At 42.9% G+C, this 17,725-nt stretch overlaps 1 protein-coding gene across 4 annotated transcripts in view; it reads right to left on the reverse strand.

Moving 5' to 3' along the window:
* KLF12 (KLF transcription factor 12) overlaps positions 1 to 16,454 on the reverse strand; it is a 233,269-nt gene extending 216,815 nt beyond the window's left edge. For 2 of the 4 annotated variants that reach the window (XM_059839144.1, XM_059839140.1), the window contains exon 1: positions 15,577 to 15,716. The gene's annotated coding sequence lies outside the window, so the exon portion shown is untranslated. Of the gene's footprint in view, positions 1 to 15,366; positions 15,435 to 15,576; positions 15,717 to 16,370 lie in introns of those variants that run through there. The other 2 variants (XM_059839142.1, XM_059839141.1) reach the window with 2 other exon arrangements.
* Between the last annotated feature and the right edge of the window lie 1,271 nt (positions 16,455 to 17,725).

Consider the following 17,725-nt stretch of genomic DNA (forward strand, 5'->3'; position numbering starts at 1 on the left):
GCTTATCACACGATCACTTGCATGAACATAAAACGGAGCATTCAACCCCCTCCACAGTTTTAAAACATTTACAAGACATGCATGATAATTTACAGCAGCTAAACTTCACCATGAAGAAAGTATTCCACATTGCACTCCATCAGTGGTAAGGCACTAACTATCTGACTTTTAAGAGCATCAATTTTTTAATTTTGTCTGGAGTTGACCTGTTCAACACATGTGAAACTGGAGACAGGACTCCCTTTTCAGTATCCCTTTGCCAGCAAAACTCAAGATTTTTTTCCAGTACTCCAGCATTCAGAATTGGCTATTACACCAAGAAACACACAATTATTATAAATGTCATTCCGTGGACATGCAGTGACTTTCAACATGGCCAGAACTCTTTAGAGATATTAATTTAAAAGCCTGAACCAACAGTTTAGGATTTCCTCTAAGCTGCAGCTTTCTGAAGTCAATATTTGTAAATCATGTTTCATGTTTCCAAGGAAACCAAGTGGGTAATACCTCTTGCAAACAGCCTCCTTCAATACACTTTTCATGGCTACAAGGCTCACAGAAGTTATTCTCAGTCTAACAAAGAAGTTATGCTTTTCCTTATATCTTCCAAAAAAACATATCAGCATGCAGAGGCAACTGAAGTAATGTACGCAGCAAGCATCTACAGAAATCTCTCTGGACCCTGCCATATGAAGCACACTTCTTATAACCATTGTATTACTCAGCTTTTGTACGTATTTTTCCCAATGGTAAACTGAGAAATGTCCTGAATAAATAACATTACATTCATTTTGCATGTGTAAAAATGAGGCACTTATCAAATTACTTCCAAATCATCAGTCAGTACATCACTCAGAGTGTCTTATCTCACCACCCTCTCTAAAAACATTATTATGCATCCCATAGTAAAGTACAAATATTAATGAAGATAGAAATCAAACCTAGGAACAGAGCAGCATGTTGTAACAGAATGGTGCTTACTTGATCTTTTTTCTACTATTTTTCTTATTTGACAGATATTTACAACAATTTAAGGCATGACTGCTCACTGAAGCCTGCAGACAAAAAATAAATGGTGAGGAGCACAAAATTTACTCAAAGTAATTTTGTTGATGGGATCTTTGGAAGAAGCAAGATCATAAGCTAAGCAGCAATAACATAATATCGCTACCTGAAGAAGAAAGGAGGAAAAAGTAAAGTCTTAAATAGAAATAACAAATTTATGAATTCCACTTTGATAACTGGGAAGACTTAAAACTTTAAAACAAAATGCCTGCAACAGTATTTTTGTGCTCTTGTACACTGAAGACAGATCAAAGCAACACAGAAATTCATTTTCCTGTCTGTTAGAAGTTCTGTAAGACTTGTTTCCAAACAGCCAGGTAATGTGCTTTTACACGATATATTTAGAGAGCATTTTGTGTCCAAACATTCCAGCTGAAAAACAAAGATTCTGAAGCTTCACCAAAAGAATATAGACTAGAAAAGTACATATCACACCCTCTCATCTGCTCATATCTACCTACAAGCAAAGCTCAAGATGCTGCATTTTGCTTACTCAGAGAAACTCGACTGTGGTTAAGACATGGATGCTTTCTGATGGCTCAGGGTAACCAAAGAAACAGCAGCCCTTTGAGAATTACTTCCTCTGGAAGTAATATGCACAGAGCCAAACTCGTGGGCTTCAGCTGTAGCAATTCACTGCATCCAGCACAAATCTGCAGCTTACAAAGACACGTATTCAAGAACAGCACACAAAATAAAACCTAAAACCTCAAAGGAGAATCCAGAACAGTTCTGACACTACAACAGAGGATTGTTCTAACAACAAAAACGAATCCATTGCAACAGAATCACTTAACACAACATACCGGACATCACACTAGGTACATCAACTTCTTTGGCAAGCAATGAAAACCAGTTTCTGCCTTGCAGCAAGTCTCAAAGTTGTCTGCAGAATAAAAAACGTCATTTCACAGCGCATGACTGTGATGACAGTAATGGACAAGATGTTCAGGGGATAATAACCAGTGCTGCAATAAGAGAAATCCATGTAGCACGGTAAGTATACTCAGCAGCAAGTAGTTTTCAAAACACCTTAAGTCAACACTGAGCAACAAAGGGCTTTCTTTTGCCACCATTTACTCATGAAACACACACCTTCACTTTTCTTGGACCATTTATGTCCTCCCCACACCCCTAAATTTAGTAGTTTGTCTCCCCTGCATCCTGCCTTCATCCCAGAGAAGGGCAACACACAGAGTCCAAGCGCATCACTGGGAAACAGAAGGGAAAGAACAGAAATATCTTCCCAAGATCCTGGAGGCAGAACAAACACAAGGACACATAGAAAAGGCAGACCACACCCAGAGTGCAAGGAGAGGAAAGGACCCCAGGGACCCTCCTGCTGGATTGCAAGTAAAGTCATGGTCACCTCAAACCTCAGCTGACCCAGTTACAGAAGAGCAGGACACATAAAGCATCTGACAGCCTGACCTAAATGAAAGAAATGGAGTTGCTTTCCATGTAGCAACTTGTGAGGTACTACAAGCTTTTCCAAAGGTACTACAAGACACCAGCATTGATCCACCATGTGCAGTTCCAGCTGCCTATGGCACCAACCCAGAAACCAAGGGGTTACTGCTTCACCACGCTGTTTTCAGGAACTGCTGCAATAAATCCTCAGCAGAAATTCAGGGCTCCAGGGACCTATAACACCCTATGTTATCTATAACACAAAAATGTAAATTAAGGTTTTTACATTTAGAATTGTGCAATAGAAACTAATTTTGCATTTAAAAAACCCTAAAACCTCTAAAGTACAAATAGATAAAAGGGCTAACAGTCGTTGCATGGAGAAAGCAAGAGCAACATTCCTGGTGAAGAAAAAGAAACACCTAAACATTCTACTTGAATAAAAAAAATGGAATCAGTATTAGCCTTTGCAGGGGAAAGATTTTAAGCTAATGACCACAAATGCTTTAGGCTCACATTTCTTGTTTGCCATGCAAAGCACTGTACTCAGATGACAAAGTTCAAAAGTTCTGTGTCGAGACGTTCATGAGCTTCATTCAGGAGCCTCGCACATCACTGCCAGATAGCACGGGGCTCTTTCTTAATAAACTGGTGGCTCCTAAAGAACATAAAGATCATAAACAATAGCAAGCTCAACAGAGGAAAGTGAAAGCATCCCAATGGAAGCCTCAACAGACACTGCACTGAAGAACAGACTGTCAGGGAAGAGGAACTGGAGCAAATGCTGGGACTAGCAAATCACCAAAAGTCAACTGAATCTTAGAAAGGTGGTATCTTTCCTCACAGGCCAATTGGTTTTGCAGTAGCAGTGCATGAGGTGACTGTAAAATTAACTTTGTAATGTATTTCGTTTTCCTTTTTAAAAATACAGATAAGTAAACACCCATTTGGACTTCTCTCATGAGCATAAAGAGATATTGTTTCATCAGAGAGTCACCATCGTGCCAAGATGTATTTCTAGTGCTCTTTACCTGGTTCATTTTGTTCTCAGGCAGCTTGAAGCATTAATAAAACCTTTCCTCTGACCACCACTTTCCAGTTTCCTAACTTGCTGCACAAGGCTAGACTGCACAAAGGTCCTTGTTTCCAGCCCTGATCCTTTTCACAGGATCTGCACTAGTTACGTCAATTTGCAAAATAAAGCAAAACAGCCAACAAGCTTCCTTCTCCCTTTTTGAGGAAGACACAAAATACCTTTCCAGTTGTACTGCTTTTTGATAGCTCTGTGTCCTACATCATTTTGCCTGGCTCCATGACAATTACAAGTAGAAAGGAAGTTATCACACTGAATGAAACTACACAATGAAAAAACTGGCAAGCAAAACAATCTTGCTTTGGTCTTTAGCTGCTATTTCAAGATAGGGAGAAGACAGGGGAAAAGAAGGAGAAAGGCACACCTTTAGTTCCCCTGTAAAATAAGGCTACTTATCATCACAGTTTTGAAGTCAGAATACGCAGAAATTAAGTTTTATTTAGATAACTGTATCTCTTTGAAGACTGAGGAAATAGAGCAGTGTATACCTAAGCACTGAGAAATGTCTCCAAAAAAGATGAAATAATTAAACTGAAAAGGTCTGCTTTGTTTGAGCACCAGCAGGGCTTCAAAGATAAGATTACTGTTAAAGAGCAAAACTTCCCCAAGATGAGCAAAGCTCAGCAAAGTCACCAGGTTTTCTTAGTAACTCTTTTCAAACTGATATGATTAATGAAAAGCAGTTGCAGGGGAGAGGGAGCGGACTATCCCATTATTAAATTTGAAACAATCTCTAAAAAGCACAGGAAGAAAAAAAAAAAAACAAAAACAAAACAGAGCAAGAGACTTGGAGGTCTGAGAAGTGCAGCACCAGGTAAGCACACCATACACGAGCCTGGGTGCTCCTGCTCAGCTGGTACCTTTGGCAAATGAGCATTCTGTTTCATAGTTTAGGTAATACACTGAATAGAAATGCCCAAAAAGGCATCTGAGAACTGGGGTGTCAGTGTCATCAGCCAAGAATAAATCAAGTATTTGAAAAAATTATTTTCATATGCAGTTTCACAAAGCAAGAGTAGCTGGCCAATCCTACATTTTGACAATGTTCAGAAGCAGCAGGTTAACTGAGGCTGCTCCACAACCTGTCTGGAAAAGAAATGGCTTTTTCCTGTAACACTATTATATGTTTCAATGAAAAATTCTGACTCTTATTTAAATTTTTCACCAAAATTACATTTGAATTTATGAAACCAGTTTACATTCCTTCTTTCATCAATGCCCAAGCAGTACCCATTTGCTGTTAAAGTTTCAAAGAAACTACTTACCCCATAAAAAACACAGACTAAACAAAACTGAAACACAAATTAATCAATAAGCAGGTGCAGAACAGAATATCTTATTTCTCACAGCTTATTCAACCACCACAAATTACTGGATCATTCAGAAGTTGGAAAAAATCTACCATGAGCAAATGAACCTAGGTAAACACATTTCTCTTACAGTATTTAAATATAAACAATATGCTGAAAGGTGATAGCTATTAGTTCTAAAACTCCCCAGGATATTTTTAACAGAAATTGAGAGTTTTTCTTAATAATAAAATACTATTTTTCCTTTATTCACTATAAAAGTTAATTATAGCACTAATACACTTTATAAAGATATTTAAAGAAACCTGGCATATCAAAAAGAAATCAAAATATTATTAACAATTTTTCCATGGTTTACGATTTCTAATTTTAAGTATAGCTGACAAAGTCAATCGTAAAACTGAACTACTTAGTTAATCAGAAACACATCAGCCATACTGTAATATTAAACATCTGAAAGTTCAAACACAACAAATGAACATCAATTCCATGAACTTTTAAAATATACAGGTTACAATGCATTCTCTCAAATAACAATTTGAGTATACTCTGCGTAAAGACTATTTCATCTGCTGTGTAGCAGCACACTAAGCATCACTTATCCAAAAGACAGCACTAGGAATAGAAAGTGAGTAAGAACTGCAGAAACCAAACAAGATTTAAACTGATTGTTTAAATCAAGTTTTCCTGCCCACTACTTCAAAGTCAAAATTATTTAAATCAATTCATCGTCTTTAACAGCCACAAAGTAAAACACTGTTCAATTATGCATATTCTGAAAATGAAGACAGAGAAGGAATTGACAGGAGACTGGCTGACCACTCATTTAAGAGACAGAAGTACAACAAGGTTAAGTGGCTGGAAGCCAAATACATGGCTAAATTCAGGGAAGAAATAATGCATAGAGATTAGAGTAATTATAACCACTGGAACAGCTCACCAAGGACGACAGCTGATTGCCCAATGCATAAAGTTTTTTACATTACAAACATCTACTTGCAGAATGTTCCAGCTCCAAGAGACCAAGCACAACTTGTGCAGGACAAGGTGATACTCTACTGACGGCATGATTGAAATTGAATTAGATCATCACAATGGTCTCCTCTGATACACAGATCAATGAAACTACAATTTGATCCCATGAGAGATACTACAATATATATTTCTTCTCACTTCACCAAGTCCCGCCTTCAGTGAGTATACTGAATTCGACACGTACACCTCCTGGGCAATGTGCTTAAATGCCAACCTGTCCACCACCAACTAAGACTCTAAACATCTGTGGCTAAATTCCAACTTGTTCATCCAGGCAGAAATCCTTAAAAGTCTTTGCAACTTTTATGTTGGTTAAATGTGGCTTTGTGGGTTCACTTCTATGGCATTTCAGCACTGTCAAGACACTTTTAGGACACAATTTCTGTACTTGACACAGCTGCCAAACCTCAAGCTTCAAAAGAGCTGCAGTCTAGTCATTCAACTTTTAAACTGAAAACTCTATAATGTCTATAATGTCAAATACTGACTGGAATTACTGTTTTAGGTCATACCAAATGATTGCCATAGCATGTGTCTCATTTCTGTTCTTTCCTTCGAAAATTACTGTTACAGATTATTTGAGAGATTAGAATTTCTGGGTTTTCTGAAATAGTTCTAACATTGTGTAACACAAGAATATTTCCACTGATTATTTTCGTATTTCTAATACATTAGCAATATGAAAAGACTTTTCACACTAACCTCATGTTTCTATTTTTGATATCACAGTAATATGCAAGGAGTCAGCTTGGGTATGGGAGTAACTCTAGCCTGCTCTGATCTGCTGAAAGACACTATGGCACCCGCAATCACATGCAGGGAACACCTTCACCCCACCTTTCCCACTCTCTGCCACAGAAAGCTGTGCTTTCAGGAGGGCAGACCTGCTCCAGGGGCTTGCCAGTTAGGCACTGAACTACTGAGAATATAATCCTTATGCAAAGCAAGTAGCAATTTTAGCAAATATATACACACACACATACATATATATTAATATAGAAATGTAATCTATAAAGGCTTCTTTGGCCAGATGACTTGAGAACATAACTGTGCAAGTAGAAATGTTAAGGAAAAACAGGGATGGCGAGTAGTTAAAGTGGCTAAGGTTTTTGTTAAAGGGAAGCCACTTTCAAATAATCCAGTATCCACAAAATGTGGCTGCTTACAAGAACTCAGCAGCTTTTTCATGACAAAGTCATCAACAGAAGGGTTACAGCAAGAGGAAGAGAGCAGTATTCCTCACCCAAAGAGAGGCTGAGCAGCGCTGCTGGCAAGAGACAGAAAGCAGCACAATAATTAAACATAAAAGGATGAGAACTGATGGATGGGAACATTCAGCATCAACTGCACTCAGAATCCATCACAAGGAGAAACTTCCTTATTTTACTTTAATTCCTCTTTTTTATTTCCTTTTTGTTTAAGACAAGAAAAAAAAGATGTGTCCATGAAAGCCACACAAGTGGAACTTCAGTAATATTGGGGGGAGATGCAGGATCTGAAAGTACAATTATCTTTCATTTCTGTTGATGGACTTCAGGCTATGACCTCAAGAGGACTTGGGTACCAAACCACTATGCTCATGATGCTGTCCCCTACTACAGAAAATCCCAGCCTGGCTGGGTCTACCAGCTCTCACAATATATGGGATAAGTTAAACACCAAATAACTAAAGCCACAAGAAGAGCCCACAGAAACTGCTATTCCTTCTTCACCACCACCAAACCCTTCAGGGCCTTCAGTGCTTCTCCCAGGATTTGAGCACTGCAAGTGCTCTTTCACTAATTTTTTAACAAGGACAATGTACTCATTTACGTGTGAACTGAACATCTGAGACTTCCTGACTTCCTGACTTCACTGTCAGCCAACAGAGAAGGTTTCTGAAGGTCTTTTGACCATAGGAATTATTCTGGTGTCATGATTTTAGTACATACTTCTGAGGTGAGGATGAGCTAAGCTCTTCTTTTTTGGAAAAGGAAAGTATTTTATTCAAACTCTCCACCAGAACTGACTTAGGCAGGTGTCTGTGATTGCTATGCATAGAGTTCAGTCTTCCATCCCTGCCTATCCCACATACTTCTTTAGCATCACAAGGCAGAAGAAATGCTGTGTTCCTAAATACAGCAACATGTGAAACCCAAAGGACAGCACATTTCCAGCAAGCACAAAATAAATCTGTCTCAGATACTGGCTGGGATGCAAAGCAGAGAAAGTGCACTAAATCTCTTTCCTTTTTTTTTTTTTTTTAAAGTTTATGTTTGTTTGATGTGACTGTTGAAAACTTTATCCCACTAAAGCCACACAAAATATTACAAATCTACCATCTTCTCAAAATAGGAGGTCTCCAAGTATTAAGATACACTCTTTCAAGATATACATTTTAGCCAAATGTTGATTTAGCTGAATATGTATCTGGAAAGTAAAAGTGAAAATGGCAATGCTATCAGAAATAGCAGCCTCCAAATCTGCCTCCTAACTAGACCAACTCTGCATGCTCTCACTTTCAAAACCTCATTTTTTCCTTTCGAAATTATGTAGAGCACTGTCTATGCAAAAGATTTCCTTGGCTAGATGGAACAAGTGAAAAATTAAGTCACCTTGTAACTGTTACCAATTTATAGAAAGTGGAAAGGAATGTTTTTCTCTACTTTTTTTTTCCTTAAGAAAAATCTTTTTATTTCCCACTTGGAATTTTATTGCAACTGAAAGATTCTCTGAAAAAGGAACTGGAAGAGCTCCAACTACTGTCCAACACTTTAAAAGATTTTAAAGTGTCATCAATCACAGCTCTTTACATGCTCTTCTAGAGCACTGCCAAACTCGTATTTGAAGACTAACTCAAATGAGTTTCATGCCAGCATTAAACACTCAAAATAAAGACAGATACAAGGCAAAAAAAAAAAAAAATTCTATATTAATCTGATTAAGTTAAGTCCTGCTCAGATTCCTGTCAAATGTTACTACATAATACTAATAGTCATTATCTTCCCTTTTTTCTAGGAGGAATTGGCAATTGGTATCATTAATCCTAAATATCTCAGTGGCTACCTCAGATGGCAACATATTATTGTGCCTGCTATAAAAGGTCCCTTCAATTCTTTGCAGACCATTTTTAAATGCTGATACCATGGGGAAAAAAAACAAAGGAATAATATCCAAGGTAAATAACAAGTAACATGCACTCTTTGAAACTGATATAACAAATTTCTAATACTTCAATCATTTCAATAGAAATGCTCAGTGACTGGTTCTTCAAAGTCTGACTTGAAAGTATCTGAGAACACTGAGTATCTGAAGCAGCCACTTCTGACAACTTTGGTAGTAAAAAAAATGCAAAACAAAAAAAAAATTAGTACTTTTTCTGTAAAGAGTACTTTTTTTGAAAAAATTTCCCTCAGGTATCCACAGAGAGAAAATGCTGGGTTTACAATAGTTGCCTTTACCCCTTCAATGGCAGCCTGTCAAGACTTGAACAAAGTATATGAGAATTACAGTTCACTCATGCTCAGGAAGGCTTCCAGAGCTCACTGATAGCATCTCCAGCTCTGCGAATGGACCTGACCTTATTTCCAGCTGGCCTGAGCTCTGCACACACCCCCTGCACCCACGCAGCCTGCCAGCATCACTGTGCTGCCCATGCTGCTGCCAGGGACCTGTAAGGCTCCAGAACAGAGATGCAACACCACCACCAGAAAAGCTCTTGGACAAGGCAGAGAAATAGAAATTATTTAGGCAGGAGGCTCAGCATTAGCACGCAAAACCTTGCTCTGACTACTGGACAACACCCCGCATTAATAGGGAATTAGGGTCACCGATTGCCACCTTAACAGAGAGGGTTACGAAGTGCCTGTCCCAGGTGACACATGACAAAAACAAGACTAGAACTCGAGTCTCCCGACATGAAACATCATCTGATTAATTATCCCCTTAGCAGCGCCGATGTCCAAGGTCATGCATTTGATTGTTCTATGTTTAAACAACGAGAACACACTCGCCCCACAGCCAGGCCAGGAACAAAGCTCGGGATTTTTGAGTCCCATCATTACTCGGCTATGTAGCAAATACCGTGCCAGCCATTAGCAAAGAGCACGCCTCATTCCTGTCCTGAAGGCTGGTTCACAGAGAGGACAAAAGCTTGCTACTGCTAACCAGACATTCCTTAACTCAAGTGGTGCTGGTCTGCGCTGCAATGCCTAACGCTGTTAATGCCAGCACTGCCAGCCACCCACAAAAGGATAAACACCATCGCACATGAGGGCGTTTGTTACAAGAAACAAACAAACAAAAAAAAAAATTAAAAACCAGTTCTATGTATAAATAAACAAACCAGATTTTTAAAAAAGCACAGGCATTACTAGAGGGTCAGAAATGTCAGCATTCAGAGGGTCAGAAATGTCAGCCTGTGACAGTCTTGGCTGACTTTATTTAGTATCACTGAATATATACTTTTAATAGTCTTCATTCATAGCATCTCCCTTGATCCTGACAGTTTTAGTTCCAATAAACCCTAGCTTTTGCTTCCTTGTGATTTTACTGAACTTTAAAAAAAAAAAAAAAAATCAGCAGCCAACACAGAGGTAAGTCACTGTAGCTGTGGCTGAAGGGACTCTTCTGGTGGAAGAGTTGATGTGTACAGATGTTGAGTGCATGACAGTATAAAGCATACAGTCCCTGAATATATATCACATGACTTTACATATTCACTCCCAAGTTTTACCAAGTATTTGAGAAACACTGGGATGGCTCATGCCACCATCCCATCCCAAAAATCCAAGAAATTGCAGAAATAGCTACAGAACCAAGACACACCATAATTTAAATCTGTCTTCTCCAGACCAAAACACATCATTCTGCAGCAGATATATATTTTTTTTTTAAAAAAGCATATAATAATTCAATTTTGGTTTAGTCCCAAGTTTAGATAAGGCTTTCTAATTCATATGAATAACTATTACGTTGAACTCAACAAAGTCCACATAAACTCAGTGTTATATACAGCATAGATACTCTGTCTGGCAAAGCCACTTTTGTTTTCCCTCTTCTTCCTACCTCTCAGTATTATTTTAAGAGCTCTCTGCAGTCAAAAGGTAAATAGAACTCATTAAAGAACAGTCTACCTTTTTCACATTGTAGAATCACAGAATGTTCTGATGTGGAAGGTACCTGCAAGATCATTCAGTCCAACTCTTAAATGAATGGCCCATACAGGGACAGAACCCACAGCCTTGGCATTATTAGCACCATGCTCTCAGCAACTGAGCTAACCAACTACAGTCATTGCTTGGGAGCAAACAAGAGCACAGACTTCATATGAACTTCAGCCCTATCAGTCACACCCAACTCTGCACAAGTATGAAAAATTTCACATATTCAGGACACAAAAACCTAAGAGAACTTTCTGCACAGAAGATAGATTCAAAATGCAAATACAGCATGATTAGGGCTGGAATATAGATATATAGATACATACATACATACACACACACACACATATATATATAAACCAAAACTGACTTCACAACTTTCCTCAGATTGGTCCAATTTTACCCACTTTTTCAACAGTGCAACAAGGTCTGATCAGCACTTCAATCAAGTTTGTCAACATACATCTGTCTAGCTATAAACGAATGCAATCATTTTGACACCAAATCATCAAACATAATTTCTACTGTTGTTTGGGGTTTTTTTGTGTTTAGCAGCAACTTTAAAAAAAAAAATCATTCAGTTGAAGCAAGAGGACTGTCTAAAGTTCAGTTGTTGAACACAGGGTACAACTACATGGAACTTTTTCCAATGACAATGTTGACAGTGTCATCCGTACTTCAGTGCAAAAGCATTTCTCCTTTCTAGTGTAAACACGAACTTAATTTAAAAAAATTCTTTTTTACTGCATAGGAAACAGTCATCTCATGCTTCCACATTTTGCACTAGCGAGACTCAAAACTTGTCTTACAGATATAGCACAGTGCAACTGACACAAAGGAAAAGAAAACCCTCAAACTGGCTGCTCAATACTTTACTTAACAACTCACTTTGAAACAGCATGTTTATGCAGGAAAAGTGAGCATGCTTGTATTTGCAGCTCCTCCTCTTTCAAAGACACACAGCTGCAGCTGTAGTAAACAACCACTAGTCAGGAGCTGAGAAGGTCAAAGTCTGGGTGCTGCATCCATTTCAGCTTTTCTAAAACCAAAATTTTTATTTCAGGCAATTAATTTTTTTTAGTCATTTTGTAGTTAAGTCAAGGAAAGGCAAACCACAATAATTCTCCAACAAAAGAAACCAAGATACAGTATTTCAAAAGCCACAAGCAAGACACTTCAGTAAAAATAAGTGGTTTTAGAGCTCCATCTTTATTAATGAACAAACACATCACTCACACTCTCCTATTTTATTTGATTCAAACTAAGACTTGGTCAAAACCAACTTTGTACTGATGAGACCTGGTCCACAAAGCGAACAACAGTGAAGGAAAGAGCAAGGAGGTTGGTCACTCAGGGAAGTGGTACCAGCAGCCGAGCAAGGTTCACATAGGTCATCCAGCAGCCTGAAGCAAGGAGGCTACAGCACTCCATCTCTGGGAATGCTTGCATAAGTGGACATCATGCACCCAGCCATGAGAAAGGGCACTCAGCTTTCCACTATTTTACAGACCATCCAAAAATGAAGCAATGGCATACCCTAGCAGCACCGAAAACTCCACCAGATTACACAGATGTTCTGCAACCCCCTGCACAGCAGAGACCTCTCCAAGCATCCACTGCCTGCTTTCCTCAAATACATGGTCTGTATTTCTATTTAACTGTGGTAGTTACCATCACACACCACCTTGCTCTAGGCAAAGAGGAAAACAGTCACTACCACAGGGTTCTGCAGCACAAGCCCTTCGCTGACCCCATTCTAACATCTCCCAGGGGAAGAGCTATTTCAGCCCCACATTTCTGCCTCCTCTCATCTGGAGTGAAACTCTGCTTGTGCATGTTCAGGTCTGGATGATCCTGACAGAAACAGCTGGCAGAGGACTCCACAATTAGCCTGTCCTGGAATCTCAAAGTTTATTTTTAAAAGTTGTTACACAGAGTCTTCTTGGGCTGTCAGGGGCCTTTCCAGAAAAGGTTTTTCAACAAGAAAGCAAAGAAAGGCCTGGAAATATTATCATATTATCATTATAATATTACTGCTGGGGGGAAAAATAATTAAAAATACATCATTTCCCATCCTCTCTATTTACATATCTGATACTGCCTCACTATCAGAAACGGAAAACAAACAGTATCTCCCATACCCTAACTCCTTCCCAGCCCATCCAGAATAGGTGCACTCACTCATCAAATGACCTACGACATACATCTTTGTTCAAAAGCTTTTCTCCCCCACAAAAAAACGCGCTACTCAGACTGCCGCCCTCCTCCCAGTTCCAGGTACCACGCACAGTTAAAAAAAAAAAAAAATTAAAAAAACCAACCCAAAAGGGGAAAGAAAAATAATTAAGCAGAGGAAAATGCCACCACTGTTGTTCTGGCGGCAGTGGGGGGGAGCGGGCGGGGGTGCTGGCCCGGGGAGGGGCGCGCATGGGTGTCACCGAGGGGGTGATGTCATCCACCAGCCTCCAGCCCGGGCACCTGCCAGCAGCAGCCTAGCAGCGGCTGCCAAAGCCTCCGGCAGCACGGGGAGGGGAAAAAAATAAAAAGACAGTGAAAAAAAAATCCGCAATGTTTCCCTTCGCTATGCGCGGTTGGTTTGTGACGATAGGTGACATGCCAGCTTGCAGAGAGCGGTTTCAACTTGATTACGTCCCATTAGAAAGATATTCAAGACACTCCCCCTCTCCCAGCACGAATAATAAATTAAAAAAAAAAAAAAAACAGCCTCGGTTTATGCAGCCTTACGTCACTAATAAAATGCTCCTATCGCCCCATCTGTGACCTATTCAGCACAGCTACTAATCCCATGCTGCGACCACTTTGCTGTTCCTGTGCATTTCAGAGTTGTAGACCAACCAGAGAGCAGAAAATGGAGCCCATATGCCAGCGCTATATAAAGCAGCCTCGCAAAGTTGCCGCGAATAATCTACCTGCCGTGGCGAGAGGAAAAGTGAAAAGCAAAAAAAAAAAAGAAAAAACAAAAAGGGCGGGTGGAGGGAGGAAGAAGAGTACCATTTCTTTCACGATGGGTAATTAAAAAAATTAACTAGTTTACTGTCTTACTTAGGGGAAGGGGGGCTGCCAAGAGCTTAGCAGGATTTTACAAGCTTTATACAGACCCAGACCAAGTGAACTTCTCTTCAGTGCTTCCTACCGAAACGGCTCCTACCTCTTCCCTAAGCGCACAAAACATCTTATTTCCCAAGCAAGCCCGTCTGCGGGACTGAATGCCACGCCAAGATCCGAAAAAAAAAGCCCCAAAAACCGCTGTCTGGACCGGAGCATCGCATCCCTGCAAACCGCGGGGAGGAGAATATAAAATAACCCGTCTGGTAGCTCCTATCCGCCTCCCCCAACATCCAACCACCAGCGGTGGTGCAGGATTTTGGGGGAGGCGGATAGGAGCCACATCTCATCCCAGAGGAAATTTCATCCCAGCAGCGGAAAGCTTTCGGAGGGCTTCACAGGGTGACGCTGATGCCATGGGGTAACCCATCTCCCGCAGCGGCTTTGGGCTCACGCGTTAAATGTAAATACCAGCGGTTTGCTCCCCAAGCTCCCGACTTCTGCAAGAGCGAGCATTTGTTCCACAGAAGATAATTATTTCTGGAGAAGGTAGTACAGCACGACACTCTTGCTTTTTTATTTTTTTCCCCCCATAGCGTGTTATATAGTCCGATTTTTCTCCCCATATAGCATTACGCTCCGATTTTCCCCTCCACACAGCACTACGCTTTATACTTTTTTGATATTTGTTTTTATCTATTAATTGCCCAGCCCCGAATGCGCACGGGGGCCGCCCGCCCCCACCCACACCCCCCCCGGGGACGGCAGCACAAAGGGCTGGGCGCTCCCAGCTCGCTGCTCATCACTCCCCGCTTATCGCTTTTTATTTCCCCCCCTCGCTTTTTTCACCGCCACCCCCACCCCTTTTTTCCCCCTCCTAGAGCCTCAGCGGGAAAGTTGAGGGAAAAGTTCGGGCCGGCGCCTAGCACCCTACCCCGGTATCGCTGCCGCCGGGGCACCGGCAGGGATGGAGGCAGGCGGGAGGAGGGGATGGATGGAGCGGGGGAGGGAGCGGGGGAGGGAGGGCACCGCCGTTAACCCCCGGGTGGCCCCGGCGGCGCCGGGGGAAGCGGGGGGGGGGGGCGCCCTGCCCCCCCCCCCCGTTCTTTAAAATTATTTAACTTCAGTATAGGAGCGGTATTTTGTTTGTTTGTTTTTTTTAAAGAGAGGCTGGCTGGGACAGCAGCGGCAAAACCCACACACACACTAGCCGTTTATCCTGCTAAGAAAGGGAATCGGCACAGACCTGAGCAGAAGCGGCAGAGCAGGAGAAGAAACTGTTTCCTTCCCTGACACAGGGTCCCCGCTCTGTGTCTGTCTGTCTGCCCGCCCCGCGCTCCCCGAGCAGTGCCCCGCGCACTCGCACCCCGCACCGGCGGAGGCAGCCGGCGGCCGTCCCCGGGAAATGAATGGGGGCAGCCCGGGGAGCCGCGGCGCTCGCTCGCCGCCGACTTACCCGCGTCACATGATGAGCCCGGGCAGGGTGGGCCGGGGGTGGAGGCTCCCGGCGCCGCCTGGCCGCGCCTCGCGTGGGGCCGCCGCGACACCCCGCCGACCGCTCAGACAAAGGGTCCGGACCGGTGTCCCCCTCCCCAGCTACCGGCCCCTGCTCCGGCCACGGCGGGCGCCGGTGGCGTCGCTGGCATGCGGCGCGTCCCCGCCCCCACCGGCAGCCGGGCGGAGGGAGGGGAGGGAGGGAGGGGCCGCGCCCCCGCCCCGCGGCCGCCCCGGTGCGCCGCCCGCCCCGCCCCGGGGGGTGGGGACGGGAACGCCCGGCCGCGCCTCCCCCTCCCGGCCCCGGCCCTGGCCCCGGCCCGGCCGCGGGGAGGGGCAGGGCAGCGGGGCGCCGCGGGGAGGGGCAGGGCGCGGCCGGCTGCGGGGGCGCCGCGGGGAGGCCCGGGGCGAGGGGGCGCCGAGGGCGGGGCGGGGTAAAGAGGCGCCGGGGGAAGCTCAGCGGGGTGCGGGGCCATGGGGGAGCCCGCAGGGAACTCGGGGCTCTGGGAGCGCCGAGGGGACAGTGAGGGGGGCGAGGCGCTGGGGACGCCTGGGGGACCCCTGGGGGTACAAGGTGCAGGGGAGCAGAGGTGCCCTCCGAGGGATCGGCGCGGGGCGGTATCGGCGCTGAAGCGGCCCGGGGGACACGCGGTCGCGACCCTGAGGGGCGTCCCGGGAGAAAGGACACACTGGGCGGTGTGTCCGCCTCGGGCCGCGCCGGCGGAGGGTCTGGCCGGGCCCGGCCCCCGCCGTTACCTGGGGATGAGCGCTGCAAGCCTTTCCCTTCTCTTTTATTTTGTTTTCTTCGCACAGACAGACTGCAGCTCGTGAGAAGTATGCGAGGCGTGGAGTTGTGGGGTTTTTTTTTTTGGTCAGCGCTCGTAAGCCCAAGTCGCCCCCTGCAAACTGAGAACTTCCTTTATGGGGAAGATTTTTCTCACGTAAGGGCTGCGGATACTGGGTTGTAAAGGTTTTAATGACAACATACAGAGGGACAGATTCCATAATCTTAAAGTTTTTTTAAAACACAGAGTCTTTCTTACATTCATGTTTTAAAAGAAGAACTTTCAGAACCTTAGGAAACAGAAATATAAGCCCTAAGAGTCAGCTAAACCTTTAGAAGCAAATCTCTTTCTTTTCACAAGCATTCTTACACGTGTTTACACTGAGAAGTATTTTGGTGGAAAGATCCTGGTCCATGCCTGGGCAGTATTGAAGCTATTAAGCTGGCCTGACGGGTTACCTAGGGATTCTCTTGCCTTGGAGAGCCTTTTGTTAATGTAGAGCTGATGTGGCTGTTTTCTGCCTCCTCCCCTGTGGTTGGTGTTGCATAAAGTAAACACGGTGTGGCCAGAGCACAGGTGAGCTTTGACCAGCGCTGCCTGCTTAGATGGTTTCTGGCCATGGTCGGAGGCCATTCAATTTAAGGAAGCTTAATAGCCTTTTGAATAATCAGGGTGTTGTGCTGGCCCCTGGCAGAAGCCATGGTCAGAGCAAGTACAAAACACTAAGTTCTTTATGAGTCCCGCCCCTTATTCTCTCAAATTCACAGTCAGCTCAACAGTTCCTGAGAGTCCCAGTCATAACAATTATTGGGTAAATAAAAAGCAAAAAGAGGGATGGATCTCGTGTCTAGAGGTTGGCCTGTCATGTGAAGGTGTTTGTAAATGCTCATACAGCTTGTGTATTTACACAGAAAGCCAGGCGGAGCACAGGTAAATAATTGCTGCTAAAATGCTATTACTTTCAGTAAATACAAACTAATATTTGCTGCTCATCACAATATTTACTGAGGAAGCCAGAAGAACCAGAACCTATGTTTGTTCCCAAAGAGGATTTCATGCCAGCTGCCAGAAAGACGTCTATTCATCTCTTTCCCTGTAATGATCCTCTGCCTTCTCTTGATATAAATGTTTTGGATAATATAACTCTTCACTATTTGTCTCTGCATCTTACCTCTATTTCCACAAGGGGAAAAAAAAGGGAGAATACTAAATAAGAAACTTTAAAATGGCTATAAACAGAAATATATCTCTCCACAAGACATAAAGGGGATTAGGCATAATTTGCTATTGTAATGTTGCCTCTGGTCTAAATTTCCTTTGGAAAAA

Source organism: Haemorhous mexicanus, chromosome 2 (genome assembly GCF_027477595.1).
Source record: "Haemorhous mexicanus isolate bHaeMex1 chromosome 2, bHaeMex1.pri, whole genome shotgun sequence".
NCBI lineage: Eukaryota > Metazoa > Chordata > Aves > Passeriformes > Fringillidae > Haemorhous > Haemorhous mexicanus.